General features: G+C 37.4%; 1 long non-coding RNA gene across 1 annotated transcript; it reads left to right on the top strand.

The window, feature by feature from the left end:
- The first annotated feature begins 11,917 nt into the window (after nucleotides 1-11,917).
- LOC108948548 (uncharacterized) lies at nucleotides 11,918-14,688 on the top strand. Its single transcript, XR_011412997.1, has 3 exons — nucleotides 11,918-12,034; nucleotides 13,750-13,922; nucleotides 14,662-14,688. It is a non-coding gene; the product is annotated as an uncharacterized lncRNA (long non-coding RNA).
- The last annotated feature ends 1,607 nt before the right edge of the window (nucleotides 14,689-16,295 follow it).

Raw genomic sequence — 16,295 nt, 5'->3', positions numbered from 1 at the left:
AACTCACGTTCCATCATATCAATACCTGGATCCGCACGGTCAACTCACGTGCTACGCGGACATCTCACGCGTTATGGTATCAATACCTGGACCCGCACGGTCAACTCACGTGCTACGCAGACAACTCACGCGCTATGGTATTAATATCCTCACAACCAGGCCCTCAACCTCACTCAATCATGTACCTCCCTAGCCCTCATCATCACCAACAAATAAGGGAACACGATCCACATCAAGTATCACCGCATATTAGCAAATAATAGAGACTGAGGTAAACATGTACAATAATTTCTATGACTGAGTACAAATAATGTGAGCATGAATAAAGCCTAAGCATGATCTCTAATATGAAGGCAAACAAGTTCAACAACAAATAAACACATAACCACAGATAATAGCCATTAGGCCTCACAGCCTCACGGGATGGACCAAGTCTCAATCTCTTGCGGTGTACACCCACACGCTCGTCACCTAGCATGGGTATTACTTCCAAACAATCACGTGATGTCAAATCTCTAGGTTTATACCCTCAAAGCCAGAGTTAATACTGTTACTTACCTTAACAGCGTAAAAATCCTACTCCGGGATGCCCTCGTCTCTGGACTCGGTCTCCAAAAGCTCTGAATCTATCCATAATCAGAATAATACTATCAACATAGGCTAAAGAATCGAATTCCAACGGAAAAACTACATAAATAGGCCAAAAATCCGAAATCGGCCAAAACTCGGCCCCCCGGGCCCACGTCTCGAAACCAGTCAAAAATAGCAGAATAATAATCCTCGTCCTCTCTCGAGTCTAACCATATAAAATTCATCAAATTCCGACATCAACTCGGCCCTCAAATCTTCAATTAAAGTCTTGAAGATTTCTACCATTTTCAACCCAATCTATACCCATTTAAACTCGACAATCTTTCCATAAACCTTATTGATATGTATAAATAATACTATTACACCCAAGAATCATACTCTTAATCACCCATATTTACCCAAACTCGAAATTGAAGACTAGGGGTTAGAACCTTACCTCTTGGGTGAAGATCTTGTGATATTTCTTTGTTGGATTTCAAAGCTTGAACAAGATCTTGATGAACAAAGCACTTGAGCTTCTTACTCTCTCTACAACACTCTCCTTTCTCTCTAAAAAATGTCAGATTTTTGCTCCAAAATGAGTCCCAAAGCCTATTTATCAAAATGGGTTCGGGTTATGAAAATAGAAAAATTAACCCTCCGAAAGTAGGTCTGCGGTCGCATAATGGACTGCAGAATAGGTATACGGGTCGCAAAATGCACCACAAAATTGATGCCCAGAAACGGGCTTCACTGGATAGGTTTGCAACCATTTTGCGGTTGCAAAACTACTTCTACGATCGCATAATGGTTATGCGATCGCAGAATTGGTTGCAGAATCGTATTTTTCCGGACTTTGGTAATTTGGTCATAACCTTTTGTAGGAATGTCCAAATGCCGAACAGTTTGAAGCGTTGGAAACTAGATACATAGACCTTTCTTTTGATAGGTAATAAACCATATAAAACTTCGTATCATGAGATTTATATTTATTTAAAGTTAGGTCTTGTGCGAACTCACTTGAAACTTTAGTCTTATGAAATTTCCAACTTCCAAACTTCTCGATACCCATCCGAAATCATCCCGAGCCCCTCGGGACCTCAACCAATAATTCAAACAAGTCATATATCAATATAAAAACTTAGTCGAACCTTCGAATCACTCAAAACAACATCCAAACACCAAATTACCCTCGGATTCAAGCCTAAGAACTTCTAAATTTTCAAATTCGGCACCCGATGCCGAAACTAACCAAACCACGTCCGAATGACCTTAAATTTTGCATATACATCACAAATGACACTATGAACCTACTACAACTTTCGTAATTCCATTCCGACCCCGATATCAAATTTTTCCACTGCCGACCAAAATCGCCAAATTTCCAATTTCGCCAATTCAAGCCTAATTCTACCACGGACCTACAAATCACATTCCAGATGCACTCCTAAGTCCAAAATCAACTAACGGAGCTAACAGAACCATCAGAATTTAAATCCAAGATCGTTTACACATAGGTCAATATCCGGTTGACTTTTCTAACTTAACTTTCTAACTAAGAGACTAAGTGTTCATTTCACTCCAAAACTACTCCGGACCCAAACCTACCAACTCGATGCAATTCAACACAGCTGAACAACACACAAAGAAGCAAAATTGGGGAAACAAGGCTATAACTCTCGGAACGACTGGCCGGGTCGTTACATTTATGTTGTTTGATAGTTGATTATTTCATTAGTTAGTTGAATTGTTATAAATATTACTGTTCGTTTTGTCGTAAATATTGGATTTGGATTGTTATATTAGGTTTTGGATTGTTATATTAGGTTTTTGTTTGGTTGTTAGATGTTTGGTTGGCTGTTTTATTTGGCAGGTGGTGTAATTAGAAATACAATAGAATTTTGCTTAAAATTCCCAGATTTGCGACTGAATCAGTCACAAATTTCACCAGGAATTACCCAAATTTGCGTTTGATTGAGTCGCAAATTGAAAATTTCTAACAAAATTTAATTAAGATTTGCGACTGAATCAGTCACAAATGGAGAAATATTGATATTTTAATTAATTAATAATTAATATTTATGACTATTTCATTCGGAATAATTAATTAAAAATTAATTTTATTTTTTAATTTTCCGATGAAATCAATCGCAACTTTTAATTTATATTTATTTTTTTAATTCTGGTCAGCGACTGAATTAGTCGCTAAATTTGCGACTTATCCAGTTGCAAATGGCCTAATTTCAAATGTCCCCGTATTTTTCAGTTTGCGACTGAATCCATCGCAAATTTTCGACTCATTCGGTTGCAAATATATTGCGATCACGTGTTTTCCGACTGACACTTTCAGTCGAAAATCCGTCGAGAAATACGATTTTTGACTGATTTGACGGTCGTAAATTTACTGTTTTTTAGTAGTGAAGTCTAATCAACTCTTCCTACTAAGTTGAATCCCAGTGCTTGGCTAGAAAAGGCATAATGAGATATAGATAATTAAGTACAATGTATTTGATTCAGCTTCGTGCTTGTATTAAGCTCACACACTTGCTTGGAAAATATGACTGATAACTGTGTCGTATGATACTAATATGAAGTGTTGAAACTTTATTGGAGAAACAAATAAGGAGGTACTAAGGAGTTGGTTCTTCGACTCAGGTATGTGCTATACTGTCTTAAGTCACTAGGACTTAATATCCTAAAATTATTGCTATGCTTAGACTTTTAATTCCGTTGGCATTACTTTTAGCCGTCTTCTAGTCAAAGAGTAACGGAGAATCCTAGTACAATTAGAGTTCAATTACTTCTGAAATCCTAACAGTCAAAGTGTAACCATTATAAGAGTCCCGTTAGAATTCAAATTCGGTCACCTACTGCTCTTACCATCCCCACCTCCACTGTACCCGCACTTCTAAAACCAACCACCCATGCACCTTAGCCTACTGCGAAAAATACCTCTACGTCAACAAAGGTCAAGGCCACTCCAAGAAAATCTATCAAGAAAGTACCTGATGCTACTACACATGTAGACACAGTAGTCAAGGAATCTGTGGTTCAGGGGAAATCAGTGCGAGTCATTACTGATCAGGTACAGCATCCTCCTTCAAAATTAGATGTTTTGGTATCCGCAATAGATGTTGCACCCCTAGATACTGTCCAACCTACGGGTGAGAAACCACAAGTGGATAAATTAACTGTAGAAAAGGGTGTAGGTTACTAGGGAGGGAGGTAGATACTACTGCTATGAAGCCTGTGGTTGAGGGGGAAGGAAGTGAAGAACCTGTGCAAAAGGAGGCTTCTGATGATATTTCATTTAGTTGGATTAAGGATGAGGATGGTGATGAGGGTGAAAAGAAGAAGAAGTTGTGAGCAGTCATGAAGAGCATGATGCTCAAAACATAGGCAATGAAGAAGAAACGAGTGAGAATGAGGGAGCATCTGGAGATACGAAAGAGAGTGATACAGATGATAATACAAGTGAACAAGTAAATGATTTTGCAAAAGAAGAAAATTGTAGTGAAGAAGAGGATAACTCTGAAAGTGAGGGCGAGGATCAAGAAAAGGTAAGTGAGATTGAAGGAGCTTATGAAGAGAGTGAGGAATCAGAAGGCTCTATGACCATTGGGAACACTGTCATAGCCCCTTCAGAAGAAACTGGTAAAGAGACAAGGGCTCAAGAACCTGGGTCTCTATAACTCCTTTCACTAGAGATGAATAAGTTAGCATTGGTGAAGATGATGTACCACTATCTGAGGTAGGGAAGAAACCCATGAAGACTCATGTGAAAGCTACAATGTCAGCAGTCCCAACAAGGAAATGAGTGGCCCCTCCTTCCAGGACTCCTCTTACAAGGAGTAAAAGAAAGGTTGTTGATGAACAAGTCATTAAGGAGTCTAGAAGAGCAAAGAAGCCAAGGAAGAAGGCCTCAATTGTGGAACCCATTGTTGAGCTGGATGGAGAAGATGAGTCTGAATCTGCATTGCCAGCTAAGTCCTCTACACCAAAGTGAAAGGTTGCCAAAGTTACAAAAACTGCTACTTCTTCTGCAAGGGACAGTTAGGGTAAGATAAGAAAGAATGTGCCAGCTGCAGTTGATCGACTCACAGTGTTCAGGAACAGAAAAGTGCTAAATGGGAAATTCTTGCAAACACTGATGAGAAGGGGATGACTCAACTGGTTAAAAAACGTGAGCTATAGGGGTGGAAGCACATGTTTGTCAAAGCTTTCCCTCATGTATGTGTTCCTCCTGTAGTGGAGTTCTATGCAAATTTTAACTTTGATGGGAAGGTAGTCAAGAGTAAGGTAGGGGGATTTGAAATGGAGTTTGATTATGAGGAGCTGGGGATGCTTCTGGATATATCTTCTTTGGGATTTGACAATTACTTGAAGAAACAGTGGCCAGCCATAGACAATGACATTGACACTGCATTATGGTCACAAGAAAGTTTTCTCAAAAGTTTGAAATGGATGCTCCCCAGAAGGTGTACAAGACTGATATGACTCCCTTCGACAAGTTATTGTTTCAAACTTGTCAATTCCTGCATTCTTCAGAGGTCTAAGAAAAGGCATGAAGCTACTCTGCTGGACATGACTATGATGGAACTGCTTGACAGTGGAATAGGGTGGCATGGGATCTCCCCCTGGTATGTGCGTGGTAAGATGGAATAGTGATGTGAAGGTTTAGGAACAACTCTTGGCACGTTCGAGGATGAAAGTATGTTTAAATGGGGGAGAATGTAACGACCCGACTTGTCGTTTTGAACATCTATGCTCCTTTCAATAATTTGAAGTCTTGAGCAGCTTCATAATGTGTATTATGACTTGTGTGAATTATCGGCTTTGGTTTTCGGATGATTCGAGATTAAATTGAAAGAACAATCCTTGTTTAGAAACATAAAAGAAAAAAGATGACCGAAGTTTGCCTTTTGTGCAAAAGACTTCGGAATGGAGTTTTGATGGTTCTTATAGCTCCGTATGGTGATTTTGGACTTAGGAGTGTGTTCGGATATTCATTTTGAAGTCCGTAGTTAAATTTGGCTTGAAATTGCGAGAATAGGAAATTGAAAGATTGGAAGTTTGACCGGGAGTTGACTTTTTGATATCGGGGTCGGAATCCGATTCTGGAAACTGGAATAGGTCCGTTATGTCATTTATGACTTGTGTGCAATATTCGAGGTCAATCGGACTTGATTTGATAGGTTTCGACATCGAATGTAGAAGTTAAAAATTCTTAGTTTCATTAAGCTTGAATTTGGGTATGATTCGAGGTTTTAACATTGTTTGATGTGATTTAAGACCTCAACTAAGTTCGTATGATATTTTAGGACTTGTTTGTACATTTGGTTGAGGTTCCGAGGACCTTAGATGGATTTCAGATGGTTAACAAAATTTAATTTGGATATTTCTAGAATGTTTTGACGTCGATTCTTCAAGAATACGTGGCATCATATTAATAAAATGAGCTCAAAATTCAGTTTTTGTTGAAGGATTAGATCCGTATTGAAATTACGGAGCCATAGCAAAAAGAATCGTCGAATTCAGACATCGTATGAGAGAGTTATGCCCATTTCCGTGTTTAAAAAAAACAAAATCCCGTCACCTGCGCCCAGGGTAGCGTGGGGTGCTTGCCCTGGTGCCGGGATGTTTTAGAGATTCTGGAAATAGCGCCACAGGCAGCGCCCCACGCCACCTGTGGAGCTCCAAGCATTAAACCCATATAAACGGGGGATTTCACCAATTTTGACATAAATAGAGTTGGGAGCTCGGTTTGGGAGATTGTCAGAGGCAAATTTTATCACACAACTTGGGGTAAGTGTTCTTGACTCCCTTATGATTATATTCCATGAATTAATTTTCGTTTTCTACGTTACATTATTTATTTTTCAAGAGAAATCAGATGAATTTTCTACAATTCCATAAAATAAATTTTCGAGATTTGAACATCGATTCAGAGTCGGATTTGAGTAAAGTTAGTATGGTTGGACTCATAATTGAATGGCTGTCAGATTTTATGAATTTCGTTGGATTCCGAGACGTGGTCCCCACTATTGACGTTTCGAGCAATGTTGGAAAATATTATAAATTGTTAAATTGTAAGCATTGGAGTACATTGTAATTAATTTGCACGTTGTTTGAATAGATACATATTTTTGGCTTGAATTGAGGAGATAGGAAGGCGTTTGGAGGTTGATAAGCACGGAATGGAATTTCCGGAGTATTGCTTTATCTTGCTCGGTATTGAATTCGACGTGTTCGAGGTAAGTAACACTTCTAAACTTGGTGCTGAGGGTATGAACCCCGAATATACTTGTTATGTATTTGGTGTTGAGGTGACGCACATGCTAGGAGACGGGCGTGTGGGCATGCACCGTGTGAATTGTAACTCTGTTACTTCTGTGGTACTGTGTAATTACCTGATCTTATCTGAAACCATGAAATCTCTATGTACTAGAGCTATTGAGCTGCGATCCATGTTAGAAACCATGTCTAGGCTACATATTTATTCTGTTGACACCCACTGAGGTCATTTCTGTAGTTGAGTTATCTGCTTACATTGCATTTACATACTCAGTCACACGCTTTCATATGCATATCATATCTCAGTCTCTATTACCATTTATTAATACATCACATCCTTATTTTTGGGCATATTCTTTTCATGACACTGAGAGCCCGAGAGACTGGAGAGATTGTTGACTGAGTGAGGCCGAGGGCATGATGGTGAGGATATTTATGGGATCGGGTTGCACGCCACATCAAGATTTATTGATTTATGTCATGATTGGCTTGTTATAGCACTTGGGCTGAAGGAGACCATCCGGAGTCTGTACACACCCCAGTGAGCGCAGGTACCTACTGAGTGCGAGTGCCGAGCGATTGGGATGATTGAGTGTCTGTGAGGACTGAGTGACTGGGAGGACTGAGTGAATTGATACTCTGAGAGTATGTACATGGTTTTATCTGTGAATTGCATCGCATTGACATGCACACTTGACATACATGCATAGAGATGCATTTTCCTCATGCTGTACGATATTGCGTCATTCATGACTTCACATACTCATTGACATGTAGGTACAAAGATGTATTTTCCTCATGCCATTTGAAAATGAAACATCCTATCTGTTATTGAAAACGTTTTGGAAAAAATCATAGTTTTAGAAAACGTACTCATATTTTGGTGATTTCGGTAAAAGATTTGGGTTTTTTGTTGATATACTTGAAAAACATACCTATTTTTCTGGAACTGTGATTGAGCTGTGCATTTTATCTCTGAGCTACTTCTTTTATTACTTCCATTATGTTGTTATGAACTGTTGTTGACTATTGGTGTTGGGCCTCGACCTGTGTTCCAGCTCGTCACTACTTTCAACCTAAGGTTAGGTTTGTTACTTATTGCGTACATGGGGTCGGCTGTACTCATACTACACTTCTGCACCTTGCGTGCAGATATTAGATGCTGATGTTGCTATGATCGACGAGAGCTAGATTTGAAGATGTACGTGCATTCCGGTCGTAGCTACCTATTCATGGTAGCCTTAGATTTATAAAAATCTGTTTATGTACATTTCGAACAGATGATGTATTTATTTCATACCAGCTTTGTAAATTCTAATCTTAGAAGCTCATGATTTGTACTACCAGTCCTTGGGGAGTATATTAGAGTCAGTTAATTATTAATTGAATCAGATTGTTGTTATTTGGCTTACCTAGCGTGTGAGGTTAGGTTCCATCACGACTAGTTAGATTTTGGGTTGTGACAAATTGGTATCAGAGCCAGGTTCATAGGTTCTACAAGTCATGAGAAAATGTCTAGTAGATTCTTGCGGATCAGTATGATGACGTCCATACTTATATTCGAGATGATGCAAGGCATTTAGGATACACTTCCCATCTTTCTTTCCTTATCGCGCTGTATCGATTCAGCTTGACGTATAATTCTTTGAATTCCTTCCACGCATTCGTGTGCGCATGTGAGCGCTTATTATTAGCTATACATCGACTACTTGTGATTCCATGAACGAGGTTTGAGATGTGTATTCTATGTTTTGGTAATGGGCCAGTCTGGAAGACTTGAGGCCAGGTTTAGACCGCAACTTAGGCTCGGTAGCTTCAGTTGTAACTTGTATATTTGGACTCATATGTCTGGTAGCGTCCCTATGAGTGGAATTTGTGGCTCGATGAGTGGTGAAATGACTATATGATAAGTATGATGTGACTGCGAGATGTGTTCAGGTCATTTGAATGTGATGAGAAGAGTTTCTCCAGATGTAAAAAAAAGGCCATTGGGTGCTTGATTTCCGTCTTGATTTGATGTATAGTCTCAAGTTATGAGTGTGTTGAAGGATCTTTCATGTTGTTAAATTGTGGGACAAATTAAATTCTCATGTCTTGTTAATGAGTTTGGACTCATGAAGATTAAGTGATTGCGTAGTAATTGTGCCTGCGAAAGGGTATCACAAGATGCCAATTTGAGGCTAAGCAGGTGGGTTATCTCCTGCGGAGTAATCTACGTAGGTGTATTCCTTATAATGTTGAGTGGAGCGTTTCTTTCATATCAGTGGGTGGTACGTGTTGACATTTGAATTTGAATCTGGTTGAGAAAGTTGACTTAGCTATCAAGAGAATGAATGCGGGTTTAGCGGATGATTGAGGTGTTTTACAGTTGGTGTTGCATGAGCTTGAGAAGAATTTTTGTTGAACTGACTGCGGTATTATGGCAGTAATAAAGTATAGGTATTGTGAGTTATCGAGTATTTTAATCTATGGCTTTGAGTCAAGTGGGGGAGCCTGCTATTGACAATTCAATTTTATGGTTATATGTTAAATTTTAGTTTTGGTTTGAGACATACTTGTGGATCAGTTATGACTGCAGAGGTTGAGATCGGGGATGACTCGACCAAGAAAATTCCTGAATACGAGTTATATTATACTTTATGAAAATATAAAAATCATGGAATGATTAAGTTGTTATTTGAAGGATATAGTGCGCACGCAGTATGAATTTGATTGGTGGTGTTAAAGCAGAGTTACTCCATTGAGTATTGTTGTGCTAATGGGGCACGTGTCTTTCGGCCCGTTTGGGCGGTACAATTTAGATTTGGGCAGAGTAGATGATTCTCGAGAGGGTTCTAATGGATTCAAAATGTATATATGGAAATTGAATTTTTTTTCGAATTCGTATATCACTAGAATCAGTTATTTATATTGGATGGTGTCGAGACTTGCAATAATTCTGTATGACTATGGATCATACATTTCAGTATAAGAAAGGACAAATGAACAATTTTAAATTCACAAAAGGTATTTTCAGAGTGGGTGTTTCGGTTGGGGTATTTATGAGGGGTAATTATGATGTGGTGAGACTTTACAGATATTTGGTGGCAATATTCTTGGGTTTGGTAACCTGTGTGGCTTGGTAGAGTTAGGGAGATTCAACTCTAATAGCTTGGTTATGTGCAAATGGATTTCAAAGTGTTCTTGATAGTTTCTACCATGGTTATAACCAGATATTTTCTACCGGTGTGGAAAACGTGCTGTGTATTGTGATTTCATCCTGGAATGAAACAAGAGAAATGTTTCTAACTAGCCGGGTATATAATTTGCTGGTGACTCAGAGTTCATAATGAGATTCTTGTGCTTTTCACATGATGGCATGATAGATGTGGTGTGTTGTGTGGGATTAAGATTTACATGTACAAGGTGGCAGTTCAGTCTTGAAGGGAAGGTCACGAATTGGAAAGAATGGTCAGTTTTAGATATTTAGAGAAATATTATAACTGCTCAGTAATCCCTGAGAAGGGTTCGCATTTCAAAAGGCGCATTGTGTTTTGACTTACGGATGTTCATCGTTATTGCGGTACTCACCTGGTTGATAGACTGTTGATATTTTAATTATTGCTATGTGGCACAGAAAAGTTTTGGAAGAATTCCTTGTGGGATGATTGTGCATGAAAGATGTGTTAGTCCTTCGAGTGCTGGAGTTGGGACCAATTACGGTGATTCATGTGTTCTATGAATTTGGAGACTGAGAGTTCTCAGAAGCATATTGTTTCAGGATTGCGACCTGTTTGAGGTGAGTATTTTATTTAAACTCAGTGGAGGCACTAGTTGCACTAACTATTTGTGACAGCTACGCGCTACGAGTGCGTATATATGTGAGGTTTGAGCCCATGTGTGAGCATCAGGGCAAGTATTCATACTCGGAAGAATGCTTAGGCTATGATATGCCTAGAGTTGACTGTTAAGCGTAAAGTTATAACATTTTTTGTATTCATACCTTTGTTGAGAACTATCTGGGCTATACTTGAGGTTACAAAGAGGCTAATTCCTTGAATAAACTGGGTAGTTACTATTTCTGCGTTAACTTACCGATTTGCGTTGTGATAGCACACTTTGCACATGCCTACTCTATGGCGTATTAATTATACCAGTCCAGGAGAATGTGAATCTTATTTCATGTATCATATATATGTATACTTAATTGATTGCTCATGTATGATATGCTTGGACTGGAGGCCTGTGAACATGCCAGGCGGATTATGTTATTGGCACGCGAGTTGTCCGTGCAGATCCATATACTGATATTATTTTCACGTGAGTTGTCCGTGCGGGTCCAGATATTGATACTATAGCACGTGAGTTATCTGTACAATTGATATTAATGTGAGCTCTAGGAGAGTTGATTACTGTTATTAGATTCGTATGTCTTGTTTCTACTATATATTATAAGCTCATAGCATTGCGGTTGCGGTGGTGCTTATTGAACTTGCAATACAGTTCTCTTCTTTGAGACATTTTCCATTTCTGGGTATACATATTGCGCAATTGTGGCTTGAGTTATATTGGTGTGGCATGTATGCGGAATAGTTGTGTTTGATAATATAAGGTCATCGGACCTAGAATGTGTACTATCGGATTTGATTACGGTATATTTGGGAGGATGATATCGAAAGTCGGCTTAGAAAGTGATTATGGTTCTGGTTGGGACGAGAGAGCTCCATGACTATACTACTAGAAAATAAACCTATTACATCGGTTATTTAACAACGGTTACGTAACCCTTGCAATAGATGGTCTATTGCAAGGGTTACAATCGTCGCAATATCCTCTTGAGATTAAGACAGTACTAAAACTAAACCGCAGCAGTAGTACCATAACCGTTGCCACATACCTGTCTATGGAGACAGTTTGGTAAAATAACTCAGTGGGGAGGGTTCTTTGTAAAAAAGAGGATTTAATTTCCCTCCAATTATTTCACTAAACCCGCGAATGCTCCTTTTTATAATTAAAAAATAATTCCAAAATCAAAAACTACACGTATCAAACTAAAAGAGGGGTCTTCTTACATCTTTTCTATTAATTGAGAAAAAAAACCCTTCAGTGAAGGCTTCTTCAAGAGGAAAGAATCCTCCACATCCAGCGAAGGATTTCAACCAAGTCTACATGTTGCTCTCTACCATAATAGGTCTACATGATTCTCTCTCCTCCATGGCTTATAAGTTCCCTATATCTAGATTTTTCATTCAAGTATTTTTGGAAAAGCTTACAAAATACACAAATGGGTTTCTATGAAGTTACTGTCTGTTGTTCTAATTTATGTTTGGTTTTTTATTTTAGTGTGGTTTAAAGTTTGTATCTCAAATTTGGTGAAGATTTGAGTTTTCGGTGAAAAAATCTATGATACAAAATTAAAGAAGATTGCTTAAATATTGGGTTTTAGTAAAATTGGCGTTTGAGAAACTGAGTTTCAATTCTTTGAGCCAAAATTTTATTCGAAATTGATTTTGTACTGAATATTGAGTTTACTGATGTTTGGGAGGAATTAAAGTGACAAATACCCTTTAAAACTCCATTGTTGAGGTCGACAAAGTTCTAAAACTTAAATAGAGAAATTCAAAGTTGGGAGAGTTGGAGAAAATTGCTGTATATATATGAGAATTTTACTTTTTTTGTTGGTTTTCTGGTTGTTTGGCTCTTGCGTTCTAAAATGGGTGTTGAGGGGTAAGTTTGAGAAATATACTGTATGTGTATTTTCTCGTAGAACTGTTCTATGTGGAAGGAAATATTATATTTGCTTATCTTAATGATTAGTGTGATTGGAGAAGAGAAAAGTATGTTAATGTTAATCTTATTAGTGTTAATTTTAAACCTATGGCTACAACTTTGTGTATGAAAATGCTATTCTTTTTCTCATAACAAAGAATGAACAAGTTTTAGGTATGGATTTAGTTTTTGTCCTCTACTCAATTCTTGATTTACACTGTGATTAGTAGTGGCCTTAATATGGAAAATAGTTCATGGAAGTAGGATGAGGAAGAAATTATTAGCTGATGTGATACGTACATTATGGCATTTTTATGTATTAATATTAATTTTTAATTGTGAACTAGAAATTTTAAGGCCTCGAAATGAGTGAAGTTGAACTTCTATTGTGCTTTTAATAGAGAAAGAGATACTAAACAAACATTTATCTAGGGATTACAGACAAGCTAAGGAAATGTCATATGGTATTTCTTGAAATAAAAATATTCTACACCCATTTTCTTCACATCAAATATTACTTCAATCTGCTATTAATCTTTAATGCTCTTGGTAATGCAGAAACATCAGCAGCCTGTTGTTTTTTGTTAATGTTATAAGCCTGCATCTTGTTTTGGTATTCGGCCATCATTTCCTCTACCTTTGCTTGATAAGGAGATTTCTCTGCATCTGAAAAGGATTTCTACTTCTCTCCAGTAACTTTACCCACAGCAGCAACAAATTTGTTGTTTGGATGTTTTTCTTTGTACTGTTTCCTGAACTCTTCCATAAAAATGAAGAAAGCAATTGTAGGCCTCTTTGGCTTATTAGTCTCTTCAGCCCTACTCTTCTCAACCTTGGATTCATTACCTCCTATAGTATTCAATTGTCTAATTGTTTATAAGTGCATATAATTGGTACTACTTCTATGTTACTACATGGGTGATTGGATTTTATCTCCATATTGTACAAAGGACTGTGAGAAGTTTAGTTTTTTCTATACTTCAATCTGTTTTGTGTCTCTATCTTACTCTTACCGACCAAAAATAACCAAAATAAATCTTCTTAAATCATGCTACTTTATTACTATTTTAAATTTTGACTGATGAATTATATTACTTTTAAAAAGTAACTGATTTATGTATTCTCAAATTTTTGCAGCTCGTTGAAAATGGTATTGTCGTAATATTCAATATCATAGTGTGTAGATGATACTATGTGAATAGCCTTCAAGCTTCATCATCTCTTCAAGCTAGTGTGTAGAATTTTCAACTAGTTTCTTGTCATCTGAATTGGCATTTTTGGTGAACTTGAAGGAGCCTCTATCAATTCAGGTAACTTGACGTTGTCTACATGGATCTTATTTCTTATTCTTGAAAATTCTCATATATTTTCCTTGATATATTTTGTGACTTACTAGTTTGGCTATGTCACATTATTGATGAAAGGTATATGTGTAGAGGTGGTAATTCGTACTCCACAAATTGTCTTACTTTGTTGGTAAAAAATATGTGGAAATGTTGTAGTTTTTATATGGTACTTGTATTAAGTTGTTTGTAAAAGGTGTATAAATTATTGTTGTTTGTATATAGAAATGAGGGAAAATTGTTTTTATTTTTCTTGCCATGACACAAGCAATCTGAATTTTTTTAACAGATGCAAATGTAATAGTATAAGCTTTTGCAAGAATTTACTTCAGAAAACTTTACAACTCAAGTGATCAGATTATCATAATATTAGTAATAACATGTTATAAAAAAGATGTATTTATAATGTATTTTTGTATCTTTTTTTAACTGATGCATATATTTTTAGATGGTTTGATCAGTCCTAAAGTTTGGTAATTTTATAAAATCCTCCTGCAAAAAGGTCCCAAAGTTTGGTAATTTTCTAGTATTAAATGGTTGACTGAATGAAATGGATGACTGAATGAATACTGGCAATATTGTGGAGTTGGATATGAATCAAGGTGTGTGTATTACCTTTGGTGGTACAATAGCATACTTGAATACTACAATTGTGGCTTACTGGAACATGGATTACTAATTGTTGATTTACTTTTGTGTCTCATAGGATATTCAATGAGTAATGGAGATAAAAGTTGGATGAGTCTTCGAAGATCCACTGATGAGTATATTCGTGGTGTGAATGATTTTCTTGATAAAACGTTTGAACGATCTTCCCAAGGAAATGAAATATTATGCCCCTATAAAAAATGCTTTAATCGTTATTGGCATTATAGAAATATGGTAGAGGATCACTTAGTTGCTTATGGGTTTACATATGGATACACCAAATGGATTTTTCACGGAGAAGGGTTTTCCTCGAGAGATTTGCGACATCCAACCAATGATGATGATGGTTACCATATGCATGACGATATTGATGGTCTGCTTCATGATACTTTTAGAAATGTAGAAAGTGACTTGAGCCATGAAAGAGTGAGAGAGGGACCATCTGAAGATGCAACGAGATTTTTAAAATTAGTGGAGGAAGGAAAATAAGAGTTATATCTAGGGTGTGAAAATTTCTCTAAACTGGATTTTACCATTCGGTTGTTCTTGTTTAAATGCATTCATGGTTTGAGTAATGTGGCATTTTCAGACTTGTTAGACTTGATGAAAAATGCATTTCCATTTGCTAAGTTACCTGAGTCTTTTCATAAGGCAAAAAATATGATAAAAGATTTGGGTCTTTATTATGAGAAAATACATGCATGCCCTAACGATTGTATGTTATTTTGGAATGAGAATGAGAAGACAAATAATTGCTCTGTGTGTGGATTTTCTAGATGGAATAATGTGCGTGATGGCTTGACTAATAGGAACACCAAAGTTGCCGCAAAGGTTTTAAGATACTTTCTTTTAAAGTCTAGGCTTCAGAGGATATTCATGTGTTCTGAAACAGCTGTAGCTATGAGATGGCATGGTACTGAACGATCCAAAGATAGAAATATAAGACATCATGCTGATGGGGAAGCTTGGAAGGATTTTGACTTGTTTCACCCGGACCTCTCTAAAGATCCTCGTAATGTTAGATTGGGTCTTTTAAGCGATGGTTTTAACCCATTTCGAACCATGAGCATTTCTCATAGTACATGGCCAGTCATGTTAAAGAACTATAATTTATCACCATGGATTTGCATGAAGCCAGAGTATATAATGTTATCAATTATCATTCCAGGTCCATCATCTCCAGGAAAGGATATAGATGTGTACCTACAACCACTAATTGCTGAGTTGAAGGAACTGTGGGAAATAGGAGTAGAAACATATGATGCTGAAATTAACCAAACATTTCTAATGCATGCAGCCTTATTGTGGACAGTTAGTGATTTTCCAGCATTATCAATGCTTTCTGGATGGAGCGCCGAGGGGAGACGGGCATGCCCCACTTGTAATTATGATACTTGCTCTCAATATCTCAAACATAGTCGTAAGATGTGTTACATGGGGCATCGGGCATTTTTACCACATGATCATCTATTTCGGAAAGATAAGAAATCATTTAATGGTAAAGAGGAGCATAAAGCCATGCCTATTCCCTTATCGGGTGTAGACGTGCTCGAAAAACTACGTGAATTCAATAATGTCTTTGGAAAAGGCCAAAAGAAAAGGCCTCGGCATAATGACGGTCCGTGGAAGAAAAGATCTGTCACGACCCAAAATCCATAAAGGCCGTGATGGCGCCGGACATCACTGTCAGGC

This window comes from Nicotiana tomentosiformis, chromosome 12 (genome assembly GCF_000390325.3).
Source record: "Nicotiana tomentosiformis chromosome 12, ASM39032v3, whole genome shotgun sequence".
Taxonomy (NCBI): Eukaryota; Viridiplantae; Streptophyta; class Magnoliopsida; order Solanales; family Solanaceae; genus Nicotiana; species Nicotiana tomentosiformis.
This window is presented reverse-complemented; position numbering and strand designations above follow the sequence as displayed.